The following is a 12,597-nucleotide window of genomic DNA, read 5'->3' on the forward strand; positions in this document are numbered from 1 at the left end:
CCACCAGTCTACTCTCAATCATCAATAAAGTGATAGAAGGTGTCATTGACAGTGCTATAAAGTGACACTTACTCAGCAATAAACTGCTCAGCAGTGGTCATTATGGGTTCCACTTCATTCCAGACCTCATTACAGCCTTGGTGAAAACATGAACAGAAGAGCTGAATTCCAGAGGTGGGATGAGAGTGACTGTCCTTGACATCAAGGCAACAAATGACTGGGTGTAGCATCAAGGATCGCTAATAAAATTGAAGTCAATGGGAATTGAGGAAAGCTAGCTGAAGTCATATCTAGCACAAAGGAAGGTTGTTGTGGTTGTTGGAGGCCAATTACCTCAATCCCAGGATATTTCTGAAGGAGTTTCTCAGGGTTGTGTACTAGCCCAAACCATCTTCCGCTGCTTTGTTGATGACAGTCCCTCAGAAGTGGGGATGTTTGCTGATTATTGCACAGTGTTCAGTACCGTTTGTAACTCATCAGAATATGAAGCAGTCCACGTCCGCAACAAGACCTAGGGCAGAATTTTGCCCTTGGTGAGCGGGCTCGGCGGAGGTGGGCGGGGGCGGTCGGGAAGCTAATTAAGGCCCATCCAGCATGAAATGCGAGTGCTGCCTGTGCAAGCGGGGGGGAGGAGGAGGGCGAGCGGGCTGAGTGCGAACTTCACGCATATGCGCGAGCGAGTGCTACATAATCTCCCTGAAGCACAGAGCTGCCTTAGGGAGATGAAGAGATATGAAAAAATATTAAAAAGTAAAAATGTAATGAAACATGTCCCCTCATGTGACTCTTCATGTTACTAATGAAAAATAAAAGTTTTTATTTTATTTTTATTTGCTTTTGGAAACCTCACCTTGCCTGTGGATGAGGAGTGCAAAAATTGCAAAGGCTGCTTGGCCTTTTCGCCTGCCTGCCAACCATTAGGTTTGACGGGCAGCAAAAAATTTAAGTTAATTGATTACTTAATTGTCGGCTGGCGCGCTGCCAGCTCCAGCACGTGCCCACCAACCGAACTATCATGTGACTGTACATTGATGTTGGCAAGTTTAACTGATGTCAACATGCATCATTTCACACTCGTGCAGGTCGGGCATGTGCCTGCCCACCGAGCAAAAATTTCTGCCCTAGACATGTTCATGCTTAAATGATAAGTAGCGAGTAACATTTGTGTCACTCAAGTGCTAGGGCAATGACCATATTCCACAAAAGAGAATCTAACCGCTTCCCCTTGACATTATTGAATCCCCACCATCAACACCCCAAGGGTTACCACTGACCAGAAACTTAACTGAAACAGTCTCACAAATTCTGTGGATACAACAGCAGGTCAGAGACTGGAAAGTCTGCAGTGAATAACACACCTCTTGACTCCCCAAAGCCTGTCTATCATCTACAAAGCAGAAGTCAAAAGCAACATTCCTGCTAAGCTGCACTTGTGTGTGGCCATGCAGCAACTGAAAGTTACCATGCAACTTCTGTTCTGTGCTAAATAACAGCATGCAAAAAGATTTAAGGGGACTGCGCACTCGACATCATCCAAGACCAAGCAGTCCACCTGATTGGGACCCCATCCACCACCTTAAACATTCACTCCTTCCACCAGCACACAGTTGCAGCAGTGAGTACCTTCTTCAAGATCCACTGCACCATATCACCAAGGCTTCTTCAACAGTGCATTTAAAACCCACAACCTCTATTACCTAGAAGGACAAGGACATCAGGTGCATTGGAACACCACAACCCACAGTTGCCCTCCACGTGACACATCATTCTAACCTGGAAATGAAACACTGTCTTTTCATCATCACAGAGTCAAAATCCTGGAACTCCCTCCCTAATAGCACTTTGGGGGTACCTAGACCACAGCAGTTCAAGAAGGCATCTCGCCACCACCTCCTCAAAGGCCAATAGGATTGGGCAATTTTTTCTTTAGTGTATCTCATACACATTTTTTTACCTTTTGGTAAATAATGGGGAGGTGGTGAAAGGATTCCCTGGCTGACTATCAGCCCGTTGAAGTGCATCCTGAACACTCCTTCCGTGGTTAACAAGTCCTGGTGTGGAGCTTGAACCCAGAGTTCCTTCCCCAGACGTAGGGATGCTGCACAAGAAGACCCCCTTGACTGGGTAATAAATGCTGACTTAGCTGACAACATCTATGCCCAAAGAACAAATAAAGACAAATTCTTTGAACTCTATGCACCTTTTTATACCTAATGCAGTGGCCAGAATATTGGGCTACTTTTCAATCCCAAGACTTAATTTAATTTTAAGAACAAAAACGATCATTTCAGCAGTTTGGTGGAAAATAATTTCTAACCAGCGCTTAACTCAACTTTGTCCTACCTTGTCTCTCTCCAGCGCAACCAATTATAAGAAAAGAGAAGTGTTCTGAATACAGTTGTGAATCATTATGTTTGAGCAAATATAAAGCGGAAGTATGTTCTTCTGGGGGTGTGGGTTATGTTGTAACATACATTTAAAATATATTCAGCTATTAGCTTGCAAAGGAGAAAGGATAAAGCTCACCGAAGAAATAAGATCAGCAGAGTCTTTACATTCAAGCACTTCGCAAATGCTTTATCGAACCAGATTTACCACTGAGTTACACAAGGAGCTATTAAGGCCTGTGGAAAGTGAGATTTCAAGGGATATCATAAAGTAATAAAGAGATGTAGAAACCGGGAGAGGTTTAGGGAGGGAATTCCTGAGGTTAGGGCTCAGGCAGCTGAGAGCATTACCAATGCAATTAAAATCACGGATGTACAAGAAACCAATATTGGAGAAAAGCAAATATCTCAGAGCGTTGTGGGGCTGGAGGAGGGGTTACAGAGAAATTACATTGATTGGCCACTTAAGGGGTCTCAATTGGCCCAAGGGTGACCGGGCCACCCACCAGCTACCCTTCTGCTTGCAAATACCAACAGAGAAAGGCAGGTGATGCTCCCGGATGGGGGATGGGTGAGGTGATGGGGGGATGGGGGAGTGGGGGGGTGGGGGGGTGGGGTGTTAAATTCCAGCAAAAAACTTTGTTAACAATGCTCATGTGTCCCTTCGGATGGAAAGTACTAAATGGCAGTTTCTATTTGATTGGTACAATCTTCTCTTCAACGTGTCATACGTGGCTCCTTAAAGATTAGGTCTACCATTAGAACACTGTAATTGTTCCTCTTTGGGCAGTCCCCCAACTTTCAAATTTGCTCAGTCTCAGCTCATTTTAGCTCCAGTGAAATGAAGTCAGCAACAGTGAGAAATTCCTTTGTTATTTTAACAGAAAGATTAACCAATCTGTATTTAAAAAAATTATATCTGCACATACTTCCTGTTTATAAAATGTTATTTCTTATTGTCACATGCTACTGCCAATGTGCCCATTATAAATTCCTATGTTCACATTTATAATTGTAAGTCTTGTCACACTCTCCTATCAGTCATGGCAAACTCATGGATCAGTTTTGATGGCCCAAATTCTATCCTGCAGCAAAACTCCTATGCTCCAACCAACTCTGCTTTTCAAGTTGCCATAGGTTTTGCCAGTGAAGCCCAACGCAAACTGGAGGAACAACACCTCATCTTCCGACTAGCACTTTACAGCCTTACGGACTGAATATTGAATTCAACAACTTTAGGTCTTGACCTCCCTCCTCCATCCCCACCTCCTTTCTGTTTCTTCCCCCTTCTTTTTGTTTTTTTCCAATAAATTACATAGATTTTTCTTTTTCCCACCTATTTCCATTATTTTTAAATATTTTTAAATCTTTTATGCTCCCCCCACCCCCACTAGAGCTATACCTTGAGTGCCCTACCATCCATTCTTAATTAGCACATTCGTTTAGATATATATCACCAACTTCAACACCTATGTGTTCTTTTGTTCTGTTGTCTGTGACATCTTTTGATGATCTGCTTCTATCACTGCTTGCTTGTCCCTACAACCACAGCCCCCCTCCACTTCTCTCCCCCCACCCAAACCCCATGCCCCCCCCCTCCCCCCCAACACACACACACATACCTTAAACCAGCTTATATTTCACTCCTTTCTATTTCTACTTAGTTCTGTCGAAGGGTCATGAGGACTCGAAACGTCAACTCTTTTCTTCTCCGCCGATGCTGCCAGACCTGCTGAGTTTTTCCAGGTAATTCTGTTTTTGTTTTGGATTTCCAGCATCCGCAGTTTTTTGTTTTTATCATAGGTTTTGCTACTTAGCTATGGATAATATAACATCAAAGTGTCATATAGAAGTAAGGGCACAATATATGACTTTAAAATGGGAACTGAATTGCGTCTGTCACCTTCGTCCAGTTATTCCCTGGCCTCTAACCCACTTCACATGGAGATTTTATTCCCTATATGCAATGCTACAGGAGGTTGACTAATTCAAAATATTATTTTGCATAATTTCTCTCATTTAGTATGTTGGTTTTATGTGAAGGGTACACTTAGCCAGTTTCTCAATGTAGATTTGTATTTCATTAACAGAGAAACATTTGCCTGAATTATCACACCATGAACTCTGTTCATCTTCTCATTACTTAAAATTTATTTTGCAATATGATTTCCTGATGTGGGCTCCCCAAGCTTTTAGTTGTTTAATTGATCACTTCATGTAGTTCTGAGCTGTTTGTGTGCCGTGGTGGGGAGCAACATTCAGGCCATATCCTGGGACTAGAGAATGTAATTTGAGGGACAGTACCTAGGAATTCAACTGGTTTTATAATTCTCCCTCATCTTCAAACTGGAGATTTTCCATTGTGTAGAAAGAAACCTGTTTTTCCAGAAATGTGGCAGCCTTATTCCTCCCCTCCAGGATAGCCAAATCTTAGTCTGTTGATGGCCAAAGAGCAGTCAACAGATTAATACCCATGGATATTTTAATTAATGAAAACATGGATTCCTTAGAATCAATTGTAAGAGTTTAACAAGTTTTGGCATCTTACACTTAAATTTCGGTAATAAAGTGAATAAATTTGCATTCTGCTAAATCTCTTTGAAATGTCATCCAAAACATTGCTGTCAATATCCCAACTTGCACCATGTCCTGTTCACCCATAACCTCTGTTCTCGCTGACCTACTTTGACTCCCAGTCCAACAATGCCCCAGATTTGTTTTCAAACGCCTCCATGGTCTTGACTCTCCCTGTCTTCATAATCTCTTCTAGATTTACAACTCTTCGAGATTTCTGTGCTTCTCTTATTCTAGCCTCTTGCACATGCCCTGACTTTAATCAGGTCACCATTGCCCAGGCCGTGTATTAAGCTGCCTAGGCCCTAACTTCTGAAATTCCCTCCTTAAACATTTCTTCCTCTGTACCCCGCTCTCACCCTTTAAGACATTCCTTAAAACCTACCTCTATGAACAAAATTTTGGTCACCCATCCAAATATATCCATATGTGTCTTGGTATCAAATTATGTTTTATTACACTCCTGTCAAGCTCCTTGGGACATTAAAGGTGCTATATAAATGCAAGTTATTCTTGTTTGTTGAGTAAACTAAATCTGTCACTAAACAAATGCTATCGATACTACTTGATTACAAAAATTTGTGATCAGAGGATAAGCTATCTGGGACAATAGAAATTCCTCCATTTGATAAAATAACATAAGATCATAACATAAGAACATAAAAACTAAGAGCAGGAGTAGGCAATTCAGCCCCTCGAGCCTGCCCCGCCATTAAATATGATCATGGCTGATCTCATTTTGGCCTGAACTCCAATTTTCTGCACTCTCCCCATAACCTTTCAACCCGTTACTAATTAAAAATCTGTCTATCTCCTCCTTAAATTTATTCGGCGTCCTGGCATCCACTGCACTCTGAGGCAGTGAATTGCACAGATTGACGACCCTTTGAGAAAAATAATTCCTCCTCATCTCTGATTTAAATCTACCACCCCTTAGCCTAAAACTATGGCCTCTCATTCTAGAATGCCCCAGAAGGGGAAATATCCCCTCCACGTCTACTTTGTCTATCCCCTTTAGCATCTTATATACCTCAATTAAATCTCCTCTTCTAAAGTCTAGCAAGTATAGGCCTAAACTGCTCAATCTCTCCTCATAAGTCAAGCCCCGCATCTCTGGAATCAATCTAGTGAACCTCCTCTGAACCGCCTCCAATGTAACTACATCCTTCCTCAAGTAAGGTGATCAAAACTGTGCACAGTACTCCAGGTGCGGTCTCACCAATGCCTCGTACAGCTGCAACAACACATCCCTATTTTTATACTCTATTCTTTTCACAATAAGTGCCAAAATTCCATTTGTCTTCCTTATGGCCTGCTGTACCTGCATACTAGCTTTCAGCGATTCATGCACGAGGACACCCAGATCCCTCTGCACTGAAGCATTCTGAAGTTTCTCTCTATTCAAATAATAAGTCGCCTTTATATTCTTCTGACAAAAATGGATAACCTCAAACTTATCCACGTTAAACTCTATCTGCCAAATTTTGGCCCGTTCACCTAATCTGTCCATATCCATTTGTAAATTTCTTATTTCTTCATTGCAACTTACTTTCCCACCTATTTTGGTGTCATCTGCAAATTTAGCTATCATACCTTCTATAGTTGGGACCCAAGGACCGAACCCTGTGGCACCCCACTCGTTACAGCATGTCATCCAGAAAAAGACCCACTTATCCCGACTCTCTGCTTTCTGTTGATTAGCCAATCCTCTATCCGAGCTAATATATTACCCCTAAATCCATGTGATCTTATCTTGTGTATTAATCTTTTGTGCGGCACCATATCAAAGGCCTTCTGGAAGCCCAGATATACTACATCTACAGGATCCCCATTATCCACTTTGCTTCTCACATCTTCAAAGAATTCTAGCAAATTAGTCAAACATAATTTAATCTTCATAAAACCATGCTGACTCTGATGGATTGCATTTTGACTTTCCAAATTCTCCATTACTACTTCCTTAATAATGGATTCCAACAATTTCTCAACAACAGACGTTAAACTAACTGGTCTATAGTTTCCTCCTTTCTGTCTCCCCCTTTTTGAATAAGGGCGTTATATTAGCATTTTTCCAATCCACTGGAACCTTTCCAGAATCCAGGGAATTTTGGAATATTATAGGCAATGCATCCACTATCTCCGCTGCCACTTCCTTTAAGACCCTGGGATGTAGGCCATAAGGTCCTGGGGACCTGTCACCCTTTAATCCCGATAGTTTGCTCAGTACTTTTTCTCTAGTGATGGTGATTATTCTAAGTTCCTCCTTCTCTATACCCACTGCACTACCTGTTACTATTGGGGTGGTAATAGCGTCCTCCACCATGAAAACTGAGGCAAAATATTGATTAAGCATCTCTGCCATTTCTGCGTTCCCCATTATTAACTCCCCAGTCTCATCCTCCAAGGGACCAACATTCACTTTAGCTACTCTCTTTCCTTTTATATACTTATAGAAGCTTTTGCTATCAGTTTTTACATTTTGCACTAATTTTCTTTCATAATTTACCTTTACTCTTTTTATTATTTTTTTAGTAACCCTTTGTTGATCTTTAAAAGTTTCTCAATCTTCCAGCCTGCCACTGACCTTTGCAATTTGGTATGCCTTAGTTTTTGCCTTTACACTATCTTTAACTTCCTTGCTTAGCCATGGATGCTTTTTCCCCCTCTTACCATCTTTCTTCCTCTTTGGAATATATTTTATTTGGGAGGAATTGAATATCTCCTTAAATATCTGCCACTGTTCATCAACTCTCCTGCCCAGTCCACTGGGGCCAAATCTGCACTCATGCCTGTGTAGTTACCTTTGTTTAACTCCAGAACACTAGTGTGGGTCACAAGTTTCTCACTCTCAAACTGAACTTAAAATTCTAGCATGCCATGATCACTCTTCTCTAGACAATCCTTTGCTATGAGATCATTACTTAATCCCATCTCATTACACAAAACCAAATCCAGGATAACCTGCTCCCTGGCTATTCCACAACATATTGCTCCAAGAAACAATCTCTAATACACTCTATGAACTCTCCCTCAAGGCTACCCTTGCCAATTTAATTAGTCCAGTCTATTTGCATATTAAAATCACCCATGATTATTGCCGTGCCTTTCTTATATTACAGTGTTTCCTGGTGTATACTGTGCCCTACTGTTTGGGGACCTATAGATTACTCCCACCAGGGACTTCTTTCCCGTGCTATTTCTTATTTCTACCCAGACTGACTCTACATCTTGCTCTCCAGTGCCTATGTCATTCCTCACTATAGCACTGATCTCTTCCTTTACAAACAAAGCTACACCGCCTCCTTTTCCTTCCTGCCTATCCTTCCAAACACTGAGTACCCTTCAATATTCAACTCTCAAACCTGTTCTCCTTGTAGATACATCTCAGTAATTGCCACCAAATCATACCTATTTATCTCTATTTGCGCTGTTAACTCATTAGTTTTATTCCGAATACTACGCACATTCAGATACAAAGCCTTTAAGTTTGCCCTACTGTAAATTTTCCCTACTCTTGTATGATTCTTTGGTGCAATATGGCATTCACACACTCTGTCCCTTCCTTTCACTTTTTGGTAACAATCAGCCTCGTCACTAACCTACACTCTTACCCTCTCCTTAAACTTTGATTTTTTATATTTCCATGCAAGTGAACCCCCCACCACCGCCCCCCCGCCCCCCCACCACCTCCCCCACCCCCCCCCACCCACCCACTATTTAGTTTAAAGCCCTATCTACAACCCTAGTTATGCAATTCGCCAGGACACTGGTCCCAGCATGATTCAAGTGGAGCCCATCCGAACGGAATAGCTCCCTCTTTCCCCAGTACTGGTGCTAATGTCCCATGAATTTGAACCCATTTCTCCAAATCCAACCTTTGAGCCATGCATTTACCTCTTTAATATTATTGACCCTGTAGCTTATGGCTCAGGTAGTAATCCAGAGATTATTATCTTTTTGGTTCTGCTTTTTACTTTAGCCCCTAGCTGCTCGTATTCCCTCAGCAGAACCTCTTTCCTTGCTCTACCTATTTCGTTGGTACCTACGTGGACCATGACAACTGGATCTTTCCCCTCCCACTCCGAGTTCCTCTGCAGCTCAGATGAGATATCCTTAACCCTGGCACCAGGTAAGCAACACAGCCTTTGGGACTCTCGATCCTGGCTGCAGAGAACAGTATCTACTCCCCTAACTATACGATCCCAGATTACAACTACATTTGTCTTTTCTCTCCCCACTTGAATGGCTCCCTGTACTATGGTGCTATGGTCAGTTTGCTCATCCTCCCTACAGTCTCCACTCTCATCCACACAGGGAGCAAGAATCTCAACCCTTTTGGATAAGGCCAAGGCTGAGGCTCCTGCAGTGCTACTTCCTGGATCCCTCTCCCTGCCTCACTCATAGTCACACCCTCCTACCATTGACCGCTGGCCAAATTTAAGATAGTTAATCTAAGGGGTGTGACTGTCTCCTGAAGCACAGCGTCCAGGTAACCCTCCCCCTCCCTGAAATGTCGCAGTGTACGGAGCTCAGATTCCAGCCCATCAACCCTGAGCCAGAGTTCCTCGAGCAACCAACATTTGCTACAGATGTGGTCACTAGGAACCACAATGGGGTCCACCAGCTCTCACATCATGCAGCTAAAACACATTGCCTGGCTCTGCATCTCTATTTTATTTAATTAGTTTTTCAATTTGTTTTTAAATTTCCTACTGGTCTTTAGCTAATCAATCTGTAAAATATTTCTCCTATTTATCTTTAATCTGAAAGCAAGTTAGAATAGAGATTCAAAATACACTTTTAAAATCAACTGGAACTCGCTCTCTCTGCTGAGTTGAAGCTGAAGTGTTAGGCCTCTGATCCTGGGCCCCAGTAGTCACCTTTAATCTGAAATCAACATAGAATAGCAGTTACTTACCAACCAATGAACTTACTGTTTTCCTGTGATGTCACTCTTTGTTTTTTTTCACTTGGCGACGGTGACTGCAGAGGACACTCTTCCCAAACTGCTTCACGGCGACAGCGACCGCAGAGGACACTCTTCCCAATGCCCAGCATATTTAAACTAAATAGGGTAATTATTTTCTTAAAATAACATGAACGTAATTTATCCAAATGCATTTACCAATTACTAGAGAAAATATTACACTAGAAATTTTTGAAGTGATTGATTATTGTAATGAAAAGTACTGTTGGTTTATTAACATACACCTGCACAGTTGTTGAAACATTTAGTTGCAGGATTTTCAACTGTGAGGGGTTAAACAAAGACAAATGAGTGAAGAGTTTAGAGTTTGTTCTACTACCGCAAGTTTAACAAAATGTATTTTTTACTAACTTGACTAACCCTACCAAGGCTTCAATCCAATTTTAATTGAGATAAAAATAAACAAATGTGTACCATCAGTTCAGTTCGAGTGACATAACAACATCATATTACCAGTCAGGGTGCTACATCCTTCCCTGTAAATAAATCTTGCCATGGTGACACATCACAGTTAAAAACAAGCCGAAGCAAATACAATTGTTAAACCATTTGATATATTTTAAATTTCTTTTTCTCAAGCTTATTCTCCTGTAGACTCTTATAACCAATATCCAATTTAGCACCATTGGCTGATGGACACACATGAATAAAATCTACCTAAACTATTTGTTGTTTATTAGGAAATGACTGAATTTTGGACCAGTGACAGTGAACTCACAAGTTATGGTAGATATATTTGTGTAGAGGGCAGCCAGTCTCTTCATTGTTCCTGCATAAAATAATTTTCTTTGATGATTAATTGTATTACAAGACCCACACAAACTGTAATACACATTACATAACTGCATCCTATTAATATCAACCCAGTATTATTCATGTCATGTTCTGAGATCCATTTAAAGAAATGATTTGATTATTTCTGACTCGTGAATATATTGGAATTAAATTAGGCAATGAGAGGTGCTCCATTTTTTTGCTATATTTATGAGTTATGTGTCCTTCTCATGGATGAGGGAACAAACATCACACCTGGAATATCCTTCAGATATGTCAATTTACATTACCAACCTCTATTGCTTCAAATTAAAAGTGTACATCAAAACAAATTCTGTTTGAAGCAATGGATGAAAGGCAATGATTAGTGGGAGGACATAAATATTCATAGACATGAAAATTTCAAGTGAAATTAGAATTGAAGTTGTTGGGTTCAGATCCATGTAAATACTCCACTGAATGGTTGTCCTGTGAATGGGAAGAAAATTAAAAGAGCCGAGGTTTCTGAATGGTTGAGCACTCCTTTTCCTCGAAACGTTTTAAGTGGATCTTTATAGTTTTAATAAAGCCAATGTGAGAATGAAAGTCGAATCTGAAAATTTTGGGTTAAGATCAGAACTGGATTGCATGGAGATTTCCAATACCCCACATTAATGACAGTCCACTTTGTCAGTTTGTCTTGACAGTTGACTTGAAATGGAGCCAGGAATTTTACTCTTTTTAAGACAAGAAGATGTGACAGAGGTTTGTAAGATTATGAAGGGCTTCAGTGAGTTGCAAACAGATTTTTTTTTGCTGTATATAGAATTCCAGAACCAGGATCATAGATTCAGGAGGACAAAAAGGCAACTCAAACAATGCTTTTATAATCAAAAGGTGATCAACACATTAAACAACTTGTCAGGAAAGAAAGAGGATTAGATCATAGGTTATACCAACCATTGCATTCTTTATTCTGAAATACTTGACTATACAACAAACCAATCAAAATTAAATTTTCTTCCAGCATACATTTGCAAAACATTTATTGGCAGCTTATTCCACATGTTATAACTCTAAGAATTCCATTTTCTTCTGTAAAGTTACTCAATGTCAAATTTTGTTTTATAACTTTCCCGTATAGTGCTTTTAGGACTTCTTATTATGTTAAAAGTGCTGTATAAATACAGTTGTTGTTGTTGCCATAGATCCATGCATTAATCTGGGTGATAAGTTGTGAGGAAAATTATTAATTTATCATAAAATGCCCGATAAATAACATGACTACTATTCTAATGAGTTTCCTCTAGCTATTTTTATGCTACAGAACTATATTCTTCCAGTTCATCTCTCAGACAGCAACAACTAGCATTTATATAGTTCCATTACATAACAGGGATGTCCCAAGGCACTGCACAGGCTACAGTTGTCTGTAGCTAAGTTTAAAACTGTAGAAAGCACATCCTTAAGACATTTAAATTAGTGGTGCCTCAATTTACAAAATGGCTTTGGAGGCTTTGAGTACTTTTTAAACTAGAATTGGCCCCACACTGGAGTTTTACCCCATGTGATCTCAGACCAAAACAATGCAAGAAAGAGCTCAGTACAAACACAAAAGTGAATACAGAACTGCACCCACAGACAATTAACCTGGCCTCTGATCTATTTCAGTGTCACTCAGAGATTGCTGCTAAAGTGTGATGTGGAACTCCTTTCCTTATTACCCATCTCTTTACTCTTGCTTTGTCACATAGAAGTCACCTTCCAGCTGATTCATTCCATTCATAATTTTAAACTCCTGCATCAAAATTAGCCATCAACCTTTGATTAAACTTCTAATCAGAACAAAATGCTCAACAGATCAAGAATGCTCCCAACTTCCTCCTCGTTAATTTA

Source organism: Carcharodon carcharias, chromosome 8, assembly GCF_017639515.1.
Source record: "Carcharodon carcharias isolate sCarCar2 chromosome 8, sCarCar2.pri, whole genome shotgun sequence".
NCBI lineage: Eukaryota > Metazoa > Chordata > Chondrichthyes > Lamniformes > Lamnidae > Carcharodon > Carcharodon carcharias.